The sequence below is a fragment of the Narcine bancroftii genome, chromosome 8 (assembly GCF_036971445.1).
Source record: "Narcine bancroftii isolate sNarBan1 chromosome 8, sNarBan1.hap1, whole genome shotgun sequence".
NCBI lineage: Eukaryota > Metazoa > Chordata > Chondrichthyes > Torpediniformes > Narcinidae > Narcine > Narcine bancroftii.
In genome coordinates this window covers 148,732,341-148,749,014 of record NC_091476.1, presented here as the reverse complement: position 1 = coordinate 148,749,014, position 16,674 = coordinate 148,732,341, and the positions used below count along the sequence as shown (strand labels likewise).

General features: G+C 39.3%; 1 long non-coding RNA gene across 1 annotated transcript in view; it reads right to left on the bottom strand.

Annotated features, from left to right (window-relative positions):
- LOC138741358 (uncharacterized) overlaps nucleotides 1–16,674 on the bottom strand; it is a 93,477-nt gene that overhangs the window by 20,886 nt on the left and 55,917 nt on the right. The window lies entirely within an intron of this gene.

Below are 16,674 nucleotides of genomic sequence, written 5' to 3'. Positions count from 1 at the left end.
AAAAAATCCAAATGACAATGAATTTATTGTAATACACATCAGTACAACATATATATGCACCAAAATCCATTCTTGCTGCAGCCAAACAGGTGCATTTGTAAAAAAAAATCTTGAGTCATATACGGTACATTAAATTACTCCAGTACAAAAAGAGATAATAAATATAAAAGATAGATAAATAATAAATATTCACAGTTAGAGATAATGGAAGAAAAAAAGTGAACAATGAACCATAGACACTGCATTAATTTGTCTTTTTCTTTCTTTTGCACTATTTTTATTTATTTTCTCAGGTGGTTTTATGGTGACTGCCTCAAAACAACAAATTTTGTGATGTGTAAATGGCAACAAATTCTCATTTTGATTCTGATTCTGATACAAATATTTTCAGTTGCTTCACCAATAAAGTTCATTGATAATTACACAATATAATTCCTCAAAAATTAAACAGTGGATGATATTCAGACTACCTGTTACATGGCAAGTATCATTAACTGTATTCAGTGTCAGACAATAGCCTTCATAGCAAGAGAGTCCAAATATTTAACTTAGATGTTTAAAGGCATTATTACCACCAAGCTCCTATAATTTCCTTCCTGGGATCTCTATTCACTACTTTTTGCCGGTTGCTTGAATTCCTGATACTGTATAATGGCATTTTTAAGGAGAGATAAATTTCTGATCACAAAAGATATCAATGGGAAAGGATAAACAGTGGGAATATGGAATTGAGTTAAATGATTGTATGGAACAGTGGAGCATGTTGAAAGGTCTATTCCTGCTCCCATTTTTATGCTTCTGTTTACCACAGCACTCTCTGGGAATTGATAAGAGCTACTCACAAACAATGTGAAAGTAATTCCACAAGAATAGAAATAGTCCTTCTATGTATCTGATCCTCCTTAACTGGTAAAAAGTATGAAAGTACAACTAAAAAAATCAGCAGTATTTAAAATTATGAGAGGAATAGAGAGAGTAAATACAGGTAAGTTTTTTTTCCACTGAGAATGGGTGAGATACAAACCAGAGCATGTGGGTTGAATGAAAGGATAAAAGTTTAGGGGGAACATGAGGGAGATCTTCTTCACACAGAGAGTGGTGGGAATGTGGAATGAGCTTCCAGCTGAAGTGGTGAAATGTGGTCTCAATTTTAACATTTAAGAAGAATGTGTACAAGTACATGGATGGGATTGTTATGGAAGGCTATGGACTGGGAGCAGGTCAGTAGGACTAAGCAACAAAAAAATGGTTCTGCACAGACTAGAAGGGCCAAAGGGGCCTGTTTCTGTGCTGTAATGTTCAATAGTTCCAGTACATGGTAAACCAGGTGTAGGGGCCATAAGTGTGTTGCTTCTCTTTGTTGGGTTGGTTACTGGTCTCGTTGGCGTTCTGGGGTCCGATGCTGCTGTGTCCGGTTATTGCCATTGTCTCAGCGGCTGTTTCCATCGGTTCTGCATCTTTCCAGCACCACATTGCATCCATGAATGCACTGTTCTCTTTGGACATTTTGCATATGAGTAGTGGGTTTCGCATTCTGGGGAACGTTTAGTGCATGCATGGTGGGTTTTGCATACTGGGAATGGTTGGTTGGTACATGCGCGGGAGTATGGGCACGATCCTTCAGAATCTGTTAGTCCATCGACTGCGGTGATGGGTTAAAGACTGGAGAGTGAGTAGGGGACGAACATTTTTCTGATGACGTCATTACAATAGTTGTCGTCATTATTGGAACATTACATCATAATAGATTACTACATCTTTTGTGTTTATCAATAAATCATTAGAAAAAAAATCATCTGAACTTAGTAGTGAATTAAATTGAAATGCATCACAAACAAGAGCCCCATCTAGCCTCCAAGTGGCCTTTTATGGATAGAAGTCGCTGCATTTAGTCAACAAGATAATATTGTTGGATTAGAAAAGGGTTTGGAACATTTGGAGGTGAAATAGTCCTGACAAACGTCCCTAGGTTTCGAAGACAATGAAAATAATATGGTGGCCATATTTGAAATGCTGAGTGCAGACTGCTGACAGTAATCGGTCCATGTATCAGCCACAGAGAGATCCAAAGCTGCTAATCCTAGAGCAGAACGTCCCATCGCCACATTGGTAGAGCCATTTGCTGAGAAACTGGAATGTTATTGACTGCAGCTGTGTTGGAAATTTGCTTGTTGATAGCAGCACAACACAGCCATCAGAAGCAGTAGGATTAAGTTTGTGGATTCCTTCTATGTATTTATTTAGTTTGAATACAGCTTGGAGGTGCTGCAGCTTGTCCATTGGAGACTGTTAATTTTGGGCTCGTGTTGAGCATACTTGGTGCTTGAGCTCAGCGGACATTTGGATGGGGCCGCCACCACCGCTGCTGCCGACATCACTGCTGAGGCACGATTAAAACCACCGCAGAAGACGGTGACTGAATATAAAGTCAGCAACTTGGAAATGGCTGAAAGCGTGTCACAAAATGGTGGTGAAGAGGATGTGCGATTCCCACTGGAGCAGCGAAGGAGGGGAAAGGAGCAGCTGGAGCTGGATGCAAACACCACTAGCCGACTGCAGGGGGCAATCTCTGTACCTACAGGAAGATCACCGAAGGACAGATCACACCTGGCCAGCTGTCAATCAGCTGACCTGAATAGACCAAACTCCATCTGGCCGGCTGTCAATCAACCTCCCGGGATATAATCCTGAGCCGGCCCCTCCTGAGCCAGTCACTCGGGAGTCACCAGTACAGCTACCACTGTAGCAGAGATTTTTAACTGAATAAAGCCTGTTGTACAGTCTTTCTCGAGTTTTCTGTCTGCTTTCTGCTGCAGCCGTGCATCACACTTATCTGCAGTGCCTGATGGTATGGAGTCATATTTTAAGAAAGGACAACAGGAAAATAAAACGTAATGTTAAGGAAGATCCTTTTGTCTCACAGTTACAAGACATCCATAAACATGGACAAATCCACCCAAGGCATGGTGTCACCAATCCACAAGCACCCAACTACAGACAGAGCTGCGGCTTGGGTCCAGTCAATCTCTCCATCTCAGCAAAGTGGCCCTTCCAGCAATGAGGGAAGCAAAAGCCACTACATGAGATTGTGAAAAAAGTCAATATTAAATCCATTGTCCCACTCACTCCAAAAATAGCAATGAAAAGGCTAGGAGTCAAGTTCACATTAAGAACTAACAATATCCCTTGCCAGAAATTAAAGAGAGAAGGACATAACCAAAGCATATGATACAACATACGTTCCTCAGTTATGCATTTATCACATTTAGAGGAAATATTAGCTAACTGAACCTTGGAAAGTTGTGCTCAATGGACTAATTTATATTGAATTAGTAAATGGCACGCACAAAGAGAAGATGAGTGAACATGTTTGGAAAAGCCAAATATTGCTTTTGCTTTAATTATCAAACACATTGTGAAAATAACAATAATTTACTATTACATTTGTATGGTAAAACATCCCATGATGCTATAGGAAACCTGCTCATCAAAATTTGACTGTCACATCAGTCGATACAGTTTTAGATTACTCAAAGCCTTGTTAGAGGTGTAATAAAAGTGCATCTTCAGAAGAGAGAAGCAGAGAGGTGAAAGTAATAGAAAAGGAACTCCTGAATGTAAAGCTTCAATGTTAAATACAATTTAAAATGGAGAAATTAAAATCGAGAATGTATAGGTGATAACAATTGGGGTAAAATTATCATGGAAGGTGGAAAATCTGAAAGGGGCAGTAGAGTTCAAGAGGGGGAAAACACAAAATGAAAATGATAAGAATTTTAAAAAAGAGGTCAGAAGCAATACACAACAAAAATGGACATTTGTCTGATAGGTAACAGCACAAGTTATGAAGCAAACAAAAGTTTCAGGTGAAAAGTTTATAGAAGATGCATTGGTGAAAGGATGGTGAACAAAGCATGAGCAACATTCTAGTGGTGTAGATTAATTGGGTGTAAATTGGGCGGCTCGGGCTCGTAGGCCAAAATGGCCTGTTACCATACTGTATGTCTAAAAAATTTTTAATTAAAAAAATACATGATATCTAAAGATAACAAAATTACAGATATTTATACAATTGTAATGCTTGTGTAAAGACCATAAAATATTAGATTGCAAATATACTTCTATACTAATATCAACTAAAATATAAATAGAGAATTTATTTGTCATTTAAACTGCAAAAATAATGCAAATGTATGAATAGCCAATGCTTTTTCTTAGTCTCGCAATTAAAGTTCTCTTTCTGGATATCAGGAGTCATGACACATATAAATGGAGTCACAGAAAGATACGGAATTTCCTGATAAAATAAAAGGTGCTTCATAATTTTAAACTGGTTGCTGTTCATTATCCCTTGTTGATATTCTCAGTGTACTGCACAGACAAAGATCTACAGTCTTGAACACCACTTGAACATTGGATAGAAATGTGTAAAAACAAATAGAAATTGTGGCCATGTTCTTTATAAATTGCAAATCCTTAAAAATGTGTGGAAGGTATTCACTATTTTGATTGCTAGTTTTAAGCAGTTCTCAGGCTCGGAATATGACTGAGTGTCCTTTGACTGCCTTGCATTCCAATGGTCTACTAAGTCTATGAGGCAAACAGAGGTACTGTTGCAGAATCTTCAATGTGGTAGGAAACAGCCATGACCAGAAGAACATGATGCTGTTTTTGTCAAACTGTGTATTTAAACTGCTCACTCCTAAATTTCTGCTTCATAATTTTGGATAAATTTGAGAAAAATATCCTGATCCAGTTCTATGTTTATAAGCAAAAGTTTAATTGATGATAAAGGCATTATCTTCTCTTTGTATATTTCAATGAGTCTGTGCCATTTATATCACAAAACCTTAAGATGAAGTAATTTAAATTTTATTTTCTAAGGAAAAAATAATCTCAATTATGTAAAATTTCATAAATATTCAGAACTGAATATATTAATTGTATTTGCAAATCAACAAGTAGGTTGACTCAATATAATGAGAATAATATGTTTCTTTAATGAAATGGGATAATTTCTGCCTTTCTTTGAAAATAATTCTTGGTTTGTAACATTCTAGTCTTGGTGGTCACACATTGTTTAGCTGCATTTTCTTGTTGTTCTTAATTGTTGAAGAAAAAAATGCATAACTTTTGCTAATATGAAGAATTTAAAAGTTTCAATAATAAGTGAACTTAGAACCCATTACCATATCTATGCAACATGAGCAATAATGGTAAATAATCACATATTTGTAGAATATAAGGTTTCATTACATTTGTAGATGTTAAGGAACACTTAAATGTGTGTTAAAAGTAGAAGAATAAACCTATTTGGAGCTAGAGGCATTTTAGGAAATCAGGTGTATCGAGGATTGTTATGAGCAGGGGAAATTAATGTCATTTGATCAATTAAAAACCAAATATGTTGTAACTAATAATACTATCTTATACTATTTTCAATTATGATCTTATTTAAGGGACAAATTGGGCCTAGTGATGGCCTTACCACAGTGCAGTGAAGTAGAGACTCTTGTTCAAAAGGGGACTACAAAGAAATTTATTTCAAAAGGGTATTTCCTACTTTAAATGGGTACCAAAAACAGGGGTTACATAAATCTAGACAAAGATGGGAGCCAGATTGGGGTATTCTGATTGATGAAAGAAGCTGGTCTGACTTATGTCGGGACAGCATGACCAATACTATAAACATAAGGTATAAATTGGTGCAATACAATTTTTTGCATTAACTATATCTTACGTGACAAAAATTACACAAATTAAAATCAGAGATATCAGATCAATGTTTTAAATATGGTGAAGAAATGGGAACTTTTTTGCACTTATGTTCTAAGGTGAGGCCTTTCTGAGAGGATTTTGGAAATATTCTAGAACAAATTACTAAGATTTGATTTATACAGATACTGGAATTATTTATATTCAGAAATATAGCAGATGTAAGACCTAAAATGAGGCTGTCAAAACACCAATTAGAATGTATAAAGATCGCATTGGCGGTGGCCAAGAAGTGTATAGCAGTTACCTGGAAATCTGATTCCCATCTAGATATGACTTGCTGGAAAGTGAAAGTGTATGCTTTTATTCCCCTGGAGAAAATTACATATAATCTTAGGAAAAAATGCAATGCTTTTTCTAAAAATTGAGTGTCCATATCATCACCACTGCCCTCAACCCCCTGCATCCGGGAACCACCTGGGATTCCGGGTAAGTCAGGAGATTGATGAATCTTTTTCTTCTTTTTTTTTGTCTCTTTTTCTTTTCTCTCTTCAATTCTATTGATTATTTCTCTCCTTTTTTTCACTGGGTGGGTGGGAGGGGGAAGGGTTAGTGCTTGTCTTCTCTTTTTTTCTTGTTTTTCTTTTCTTACCTTACCCAAAATCAACATCGAATGATAAGATTATGTTTCTTTTATGTAATTGATAAATTTCATGTTTTCATGTTGATTTGAAAATATAAATAAAATTATCCAAAAAAAAAGTAGAAGAATAACACCTCCCCTACCAGCGCACATTTAATTTTGGTGTTTTGCTAATTTTCATATTTTATCTCCTATACATTTAAACAATATTATACATAACAATCACCTTTAAGTTTAAATTCAAACAATGTGTCCATTATTATGGAACAAAAACTTTACATCACTTATTTTTAATGTTAATACACTTTTTTTAGTATTTCATTCTAATCCTTGATCAATGGCCAAAAAATAAATCTGTGAAGATAAGGGCACTATAGTACTTGTAATAGAAGTGAAATAAAGATGAGTATAAATGCCAATCAATAAGTGTAAAAGCAGAAGTAAGGATAAACCAAAAATACAAAGGAATGCAGATGCATGGGATCTATGGTGATTTGATCAACTGGATACACATTGGCTAGCTCAGTCATGAAGAACCCTAATAACTTCACATGCTTCCTTTTGTTAGCCACATGTAAAATAGTTGCTTATGCCTCTAGCAGATTGAGCATCATTGACAATGAATCCAGTGCTGATTGATGAAGATCTACCGGGACCAATGCCTGAAGAGGGCGCACAAAATCAGTGAACCGGTGCGGACTCAAAAGGCCAACATGGCCTGTTTCTGCTCCGTAAATGGTTATATGGTTATGGTTATATGGAAAGGGACATCCAGACTCCTGTAGTTTACTACAAAACCACAAGGAATTCACCGCAATGGACATTGGAACTGTTGACTTGAGAAGCATTTGCTGCATTTACATTTGAATGCCATAATAATTATCTGCTAAAATGTCAAAATGCAATGGGAAAGCTTCCTAGTGATATTCTATTTTTTTAACAATGGAAAACACTTGTTATTATAGAGTTATGCAGCACAGAAACAGGCCCTGCGATTCATGATATCCATACTAACAGTTGCACCCAGCTATCCTAATCCCATTTACCTGCACTTGATCCATATATGACTTGGTGAATCAACTGTTTACACAGATGTTTCTTAAACATCTATTCTTAAACCTCCATGCATGCACTCCAGATTCCGACCACTATGGGTGAAAAAAATTTCCCTTCACTTCTCCTCCAAATCTCCTTCTTGTTTGACATATCCCCATCATGGAAAAGAACATCTTGCTATTCCCTCCTCACAACTCTGTCCTCCTTCTTCAGGTCACCGCTCAACTTTCTCCACTCCAGAGAAAACAAACCCAACGTGCACAATCCTTGCTCAAAAACAAAATGATTAATCCAGGAACTACTTCCTAGATCCCAACTATTTACTCTGCATGCCCTACTCTCCATGTTTATGTTCTCATGCTCTAACTGCTCCTTCACTCATTGACCAGATAGCCTTGCTTACAGTTTATCCTCATGGTCATCTTGTTTTATCCAATCAGATATCCCCACTTTCCTACATTCCTGCAGCTTTACAGGTTTCTTTTTTTCTGTCCTTGTGAAGAACCTTCAACTTGAGCTATTGACTCAGGTTTTCTTTCCACAGGTTTAACCTGACCTGCTGAGTATGTTAAGCATTTTCTGGTTTTTTTTTCACAACATCTACAATTTTTTGGGACCTAAGTAAGTATCTGAATAGAAAGAATTGGCAGGGCTATGTGAAGTGGATAGCTAGATTCCTCTTGCATTAACTGGGTATAGATTTAATGGACTAAGTGGCCTCTTTTATGCAGGGTGGCTTAACTAACTCACCTCCATTGATCCAGTTCATTAAGGATCCCAACCAAAGTAGTTGACTTGTCTGGAACAATTTCTTGCTTTCTTTACCATTTCACATCACCCCTTGACCTCCACCTCTTTTGACCCTGGTTTTCGTGGCATTTGGAGCTCTGATGGGTGGGCGGCTGGGGCTGAGGTGAGAGCCCACATTTGAGGCGTCGGGAGCTTCAGCGGGCAGGCAGTTGGGACCAAGGCATGAGTTCACGACCGAGGCATTGGGAGCTCCAGCTGAAGCCGAGGCAAGAGACCAGGGTCAACTTTTGTATGAGATATATGGAAAATTACAGATTTTTTTTGGCCAAAAATAGCGGGTTGACTCTTACACAAGTATATACAGTAATAAAAATAATGTAACTGATATTGTCATGCAGGGTATAGATAGAGAAGATGAGTGTAGATCTAGTAAATGGAAGTAGGCTTTTTCCTCTGAGGTTAGGTGAGATACAAATAGAGGGCATGGCTTAAGGGTGAAAGAGGAGAAGTTTAGGAGGAACATTGGGGGAATTTCTTCACACAGAGAGTGGTGGGAGTACCAGCTGAAGTGGTGAATGTGGCTCAATTTTAACATTCAAGAAAAATTTGGGCAGGTACATGGATGAAAGGGGTATGGAGGGATGTGGAATAGGTGCAGGTCAGTGAGACTAGGCAGAATAATAACTCGGCACAGACTAGAAGGCCCAAAGGGTCTGTTTTCTGTGCTGTCATGTTCTGTAGTTCTTTATTTTCCCAAATTTTATTTTAATAGCCCATACATCAAAATAGATACAAAACTAAGAAATTTTAGTATATCAAGATCAATACATGCTTTTTTACCATTTTCTCCCCCCCCCACCCATTCCCTCCCACACAGAAAAACCCCTAAGAAGAAAAAAAGAAAAGAAATGAAAAAGAAAAAGAATAAGAAATGAAAGAAAACAAAAGGAAAGAGATAGACTAGTTTTATAATACTGGATATTGTCTGATTAATAAATTGTAATGCAAATGTATCTAATAATTACAACTACAGTTATATCTTTAAAATATATTAGACTAGTTTTATCACAATACTGAATATTATCTAATTAATGTTCTGTAGTTCTATGGTATTAATGAAATAACATTGGTTTTGACGTTAAGAGTGAATCACAGAATCATAGAAAGTTAGTGTCCAGTTCCTTGTTCTTCACCTGAGGCATAAACACATTTTTCAACTAAAGCAGTGAATGATGGTTGAGAAAAAGAATGTTTCTCCTTCTACATAACTCGGGAACAACAGAGCTGCATTTGACAATCCTCTATGAAACCCATGTGGAAATTTCAGCATTGAATATGATTGAACCTGATCTGTAGCACGAAAATGTGTAGCTAGTACTTGGAAAGAAAATGTGGAGGTTAATATAGTACGTTGGCCTAATGAATCGAGAGCTTGTATTATTATGGAAAAAAATTACATGAAATTTGCATGATAATTATTTTTTTTGTTAAAATGTGGTCTCCTTATTTGGAATATATGAATTTGGAAATATTTTGAAATATTGTATATGCTTTATGTTTTACTTTTATTTTTGGCTCCCCTTAAGGGGGCTGGCTGAGGGGGTGGGAGGGTGGGGAGGGTTATTTTTTTATATAAAAATTGATTTCTTTTTGTTATGTCTGACTGTATGTTGATTAAAAATCATTTAAATAAAGTTTTTTTTTAAATGATTGAACCAATAATCTTAGGGTCTTAGTGGCCGTATGAAAATATCCAGTGTATTTTCTCTCTGTATAAATGGGAAGACTACTGGGTATTGTCATGAGAATGAATATGTATGAGATGTACCGGAAGTCACGTGGTATGAGAGAGATAAGAGCACAAGCAAGAGAACAAAAAGAAACTGGAAAATAAAGACAACGGAGAAGTTTACCTGATAAACTTGTGTTTAATGTTTTATTAACTTCACATTTCGGGCCACAAATGTGACATTGGCGACGAGGATGAAAGAAGCTTGAAGAAAATTAAAGACTAAACAAGATTACAGAGGATTACAGACAACTTCAAGGTGATAAGAATTTTCTCTGTGTCTCAGTACTTTTGGGGCTGGAATATTTCCTCATGGCTGGGGCAGATGGTGACTTTCTAACACATAGTGGAATTGCTCATTTTGACCCAACGGGTGATGCAAGTACTGTAAGTGTGAAGTGGAAGGCATGGCTGGAAGAATTTGAATCCTACGCCGACAGTCGTGGCCTATTTCTAGATACCGGTACAGTTGAACAAAAAGCGCAGAGAAGGGCGTTACTTCTTTTCACTGCGGGACCCGCAGTTCGGGAAACATTTAAGACACTTTTGAACACTGGAAGAAAGGATGAGTACCGGAAAGCGGTAGATGCATTAAATGCACACTATGTAGTGACACCGAATGCTACATTTCAACGCCATTTGTTTCGGAGAACGAGACAAGAAGATGGCCAGACAATTGCTCAGTACGTGACAAAACTACGCCAGCTAGCTGTTGGATGCAATTACATGCCAGCTGATTTGGACAACCAATTATTGGATCAAGTCGTACAGCACTGCAGATCAGATAAACTCAGAAGACGTCTACTGGAAAGAGGGAGTGAGTTGGAACTCACCAATGCTTTAGCCATTGCTGCTGCATTAGAGGCTGTTGAAGGGCAATTTCATACCATGACCCTGAAAGACAACTCAAGCCAGCAAATTAAGAGGCTCTCACATCGCCATAATCAGCCAAGATATATGTTGACACAGGACGTGGAGTGTTATCGATGTGGAAACCGAGGTCACTTTGGAAAAGACCCATAATGCCCGGCCAAAGGCAAAGTTTGCAGAAAGTGTGGAGGTAAGGACCACTTTTCAAAGAAGTGCAAAAGCAAGTCCAATGCAGACCAGAAGAGGAAGAGTACAACTTCCAAAGGCAAAGCCTGGGGGAAAGGAAAGTATCCTGGAAAGAAAGATACCATTCGCCAGATAGACGGTGACGATGATGATACCCAGGAGGAACAGAGTTGTTACCAATTTATGTTGAATGAAGTACATCATGAGAAGGTCCCAGTGATCATTGGTGGAGTGACAATTCAGGTCATTGTAGACTCAGGCAGTGACAGTAATGTGATTGATCGACATTTATGGGAGAAGTTGAAAAGGAAAAAGATCATCTGTACCTCAAAGAAGTGTTCCAGGAAACTGTATCCATACACAGCAATCAAGCCATTGCAGACCATTGGATGTTTTACTGCAACTGTTGAAGCTGGAGATAAGTACACCGAAGCAGAGTTTATGGTCATAGAAGAGAGGGGAGAACCATTGCTGAGTAGAAGCACAGCGCAAGACCTGGCAATACTTCATATTGGAGCTTGTGTCAATTCAATTCAGTCATATGAGGATATGAAGCAAGAATTCCCCGCAGTCTTCCAAGGAGTAGGAAAGCTGAAAGGTCGACAATTGAAGCTAGCGGTAGATGAAACGGTCAAACCCAAGGCACAACCAATGCGCCGAACTCCATTTGGACTTCTTGGGAAAGTCGAAGCCAAAATTAAAGAATTGATTGAACAAGACATTATAGAACCTGTGGAACATTCGACACAATGGGTCAGTCCCGTAGTGATTGTGCCCAAACCAAAGGGTGACATAAGACTATGTGTTGACATGAGAATGGCCAATGAAGCTATAATTAGAGAACGACACCCTATACCAACAGTGGAGGAAATACTTCAAGAACTAACTACCAGCAAGGTATTCTCAAAAATGGGGCTATCATCAATTAGAGCTGGATCCAGGTTCCCGAGATGTAACTACATTTGTGACTCACTGTGGATTGTATCGTTACAAGAGACTATCATTTGGAATTAATGCAGCTTCGGAGATCTACCAGTATGAAATTCATCGAGTGATTCAAGGCATTCCTGGAGTTGCCAACATTTCTGACGACATCATAGTCCATGCACCAACGAAGGTAGAGCATGATAAACGGTTGAGGTGTGTACTATCTAGACTACAGGAGGCAGGCCTTACCGTGAATGGAAACAAGTGCCAGTTCGGTGTGTCAGAAATGGACTTCATGGGACACAGACTTACACAGAAAGGACTAAACCCTGCAGAGGCCAAGGTGAAAGCTATTGCAGAGGCACGTGCACCTCAGAACGCAACAGAGGTGAGGAGTTTCCTGGGATTGGTCAATTTTTGTGCAAAGTTCATTCCTAATTTCGCTACAGTGGCAGAATCACTAAGGAAACTAACCAGGAAAGGTGTACCATTTCATTTTGGATCTGAGCAGAAGAAAGCGTTCACAGCGCTGAAGCAAAGCCTGACAGATGCAAAAACTCTTGGATATTATGATCCGGCGGCATCAACCAAAGTCATAGCGGATGCCAGCCCGGTTGGTTTAGGAGCAGTGTTGGTCCAGATGCATGATGGAGGACCAAGAATCATTGCCTATGCCAGCAGATCGTTATCAGATGTGGAGAGAAGATACTCTCAGACAGAGAAAGAAGCACTCGGACTTGTATGGGCCTGTGAGAGGTTCCATGCATATTTATACGGCATTGAATTTGAACTCATCACAGATCATAAGCCATTAGAGGTGATCTATGCACCTAGATCCAAACCATGTGCCAGAATAGAGAGATGGGTACTCAGACTACAACCCTACAAATATAAAGTAATCCACATTGCAGGAAAGCAAACATTGCTGATCCGCTGTCCAGATTGGTGAAGGATGGATGTCCACAATCCAAGTCAGAATTGGGAACAGAAACAGAGAGCTTTGTACGCTTTGTAGCTATTCAGTCGACACCGAAAGCTGTGACTACGAAGGAAGTCGAGAGAGAATCCGAACGTGATCCAGAATTCATGGAAGTAAGACAATGCATACAGAGTGGACAATGGGACAAGTGTACTCACAAGGCTTACATTCCCATTAGAGACAAACTTTGTTGCATCGGACAGTGTGTATTAAGAGGTTGCAGATTGGTGATACCGCAAAGATTGAGACCGAAGATCGTATCCTTAGCACATGAAGGACACCTAGGTATTGTTGGTACCAAGCAAAACCTCAGGACCAAGGTATGATGGCCAGGTTGTGATAAAGACGCAGAGAAATTTGTTAAAACTTGTCACGGATGTCAAATCACAAGTAGGAGTAATCCGCCAGAACCGATCCGGAGTACGCAACTTCCGACAGGACCATGGATCGACGTAGCTGTTGATTTTCTTGGACCTTTACCGACGGGTGAATCAATTATGGTAGTGATAGATTACTACAGCAGATACTATGAGTACGTGGTGTTGAAGTCCACAACCACTGAAAAAACAATACAAGCATTAGCAGAGATATTCACAAGATATGGATTACCTGTTACATTATACTCTGACAATGGTCCACAATTCATTTCAGAGACATTTACGGATTACATGAGGACCACAGGTATCCACCATCATAAAGTAACTCCGAAATGGCCGCAAGCCAACGGAGAAGTAGAGAGACAAAATCAGTCCATTGAAAAACGATTGAGGATTGCACACGCAGAAGGACAAAATTGGCGAGAAGCATTGCTATCTTATGTGGCTGTCTATCGAGCAACACCTCATGCAACCACTGGAAAAAGTCCTGCAGAAGCATTTTTTGGGAGAAAAATCCGCACAAAAATGCCAGAAATAAAGGAAATCCGAGACGACCAGGAGATGAGGGACCACGATGCTGAAAAGAAAGGTGCAGCAAAGCAGTACACAGATTCGAAAAGTGGAGCCAAGTACTCAGACATCATGCCAGGAGATAATGTTCTAGTGAGGCATGAAACTGGTGGTAAGCTAGACACACCTTATTACCATCAACCCTATACTGTCGTATGCAGAAGTGGCAGTATGGTGACAGTCAAGTCTCCGACTGGAGTCCTGTATAAGAGAAATGTCTCAGGTGTAAAAAGGTACCAGTCCAGAGATACATCGAGTGAAGAGGTTGAAAGGCCAATACGAGATGCTGAAACTGAGAGACCTGATGATGTTCCAGAGGCAGTTACCAGCACTCCTGATGAAGTGACTAGAGCGCCAGAAACACCAGAAGCCGTGGTGAGCAGTATTTCCGACGCGGAGAGTGAACAACCGAGAAACGACGACAATATCGCAGGCAGGCCGAAACGAAACCGGAAACCACCCAAACGATACGAAGACTTTGTGCCATAATTTTAATAAGAACTTTGGACAGTATTTTAATCTTATATCATAAAGTGCATGTATGAATGCTGTAGGAAGTAAATTTTATGTAGTTGAGTTATAGTATTACCATTAGTTACGAAGTTTGTATGTTTCCGAGGGATATTGGTAAGTGAAGGTAAAGTTTATTTCTGATTAAAGGAGGGATGTCATGATAATGAATATGTATGATATGTACCGGAAGTCACATGGTATGAGAGAGATAAGAGCACAAGCAAGAGAACAAAGGGAAACTGGAAAATAAAGACAACGGAGAAGTTTACCTGATAAACTTGTGTTTAATGTTTTATTAACTTCACATTTCGGGCCACAAATGTGACAGGTATGATTTAATTCATAGGGGGAAAGTAATCACTGCATTTGTGGATAAATAATTTATTGCATCTTGCAATCCATTGGTATCTTTAACTTTATTCTGAAACCGACCTGTGATTGTTGAAGACATATAGCTGGTTTCATTAACCATCATTTTACAAACTTGCTAAAAGTGTGCGAATGCAATTTGTTACCTACACATTCATTCAATATTTGACACCACAAATGTATTTTGAAATGTTATTTTTCTACCAACAAATAGTATTAATTTTAGGATTATTTCACATGAATAATAAAGGTGCAAGGATATGCTAACCACTTAGTTTTGGACAAAAACATAGTTTCTTTATTTTGTGTTTCTTACCCAGATAGCCTCGACAAATGCTTTGGTTTCCTTCCAGCCTTGCCTTGTAATATTATGCTCTCCAAGGGTGTACATAAAATCAGCATGTCAAAAATATTTAGTTGCTACATAACCTCTCTTTCAAAAGTACCATTAAGAACACACAGAAATCTTGGACTGGACAACTTTACCCTCCACTCTGATTCCAACAGCTACTCAGTAATAGATACTCTAAGGTCAAAGCCACAAAATGTTCTGAAATCAAATTACATTTTTCATAGAAGTCGTAGGAAACGTAGGAAGTAGGAACAGGAGTAGGCCAAAAATGGCCCATCGAGCCTGCTCCGCCATTCAATAAGATCATGGCTGATCTAATTTATGACCTAACTCCACCTACCTGCCTTCTCCCCATATCCCCTAATTCCTCTATGGATCATACCATCTTTTATTTTGAACTTGGATTCCTTTTGCAATACAATACCATCAAATTACCATCAAATTACCTGTTTTCATAAAAGTTGAGGGCAGTACAGTTAACATAGCGGTTACTGCTGATGCAGTAGGCTTTTTACACCACCACGTAAAATGGGAATTCCGTGAAATTTTCCTCCTGTGAACTGGCGGTGTGAAAATGTCAGCCCGGGAAGTAGGGCTGTGGACCTGGGTCATTTCCTTGCAGTCTAAATTGGCAAAAGGCCCAGCAGGGGAAGCGTCATGACGTCAGTGCTTGTGTGCTGTGTCACCACTTGCATCATTGTCCACTGTTGATAAGTCAATCTTGTCCGCTAATACTGTGCAATCTGACTTCCAGTAGGACTTCCTGTGAGTGCGTAATGCATTACTCACTACGTCATTGCTGGGGGTGGCTCCCCCCCCCACCCCCCCCCGCCCGCATATTGTCAGGGAGGGCAAATTACATGGAATTTGAACTGCGGTGTGAAAGACTTGGGAGATCCTGCCTTCCTGGGAATTTCACTCGGGTCCAGGCTTTGCCAGCGGTGTGATAAAGCCTAGTGCCAGCGACTAGAGTTTGAGTCTGGTGCTGTCTGTAAGGAGTTTATACGTTCTCCCCATGTCTGAGTGGGTTTCCTCTGGGTGCTTCAGTTTCCTCCCACTGTCCACTATCATCTCCTCTTGTCCACATTGATTCTCATGTTGTAACGCTCACACTGCATCCCAAGATTTTCCACCTCTTCTCTGTAGGGTGACTCGTCATTGGTGCTGATGGGGCCGACCACTGCTGTGCTATTGCTGGTGTTGCTGAGGGACAATGTATGTTTTTTCATGCTAAATAAAGGAATAGTGAGTACCAACGCAAATGGTATTCTTGTCCAGGTGCCAATTCATAGAAACATAGAAGATAGGAGCAGGAGTAGGTCATTCGACCCTTCGAGCCTGCTCCGCCATTCAACGAGATCATGGCTGATCTTAAAGTTCAGTACCCCGTCCCCGCCTTCTCTCCGTAACCTTTAATACCCTTATACTGAAGAAATAGATCTAATTCCCTCTTAAATAGATTTAATGAACCTGCCTCTACTGCCCTCTGTGACCCTCTGGGTCAAGAAATTCCTCCTCATCTCGGTCCTAAATGGTTTGCCTATTATCCTCAAACCATGGCCCCGGGTTCTGGATTTT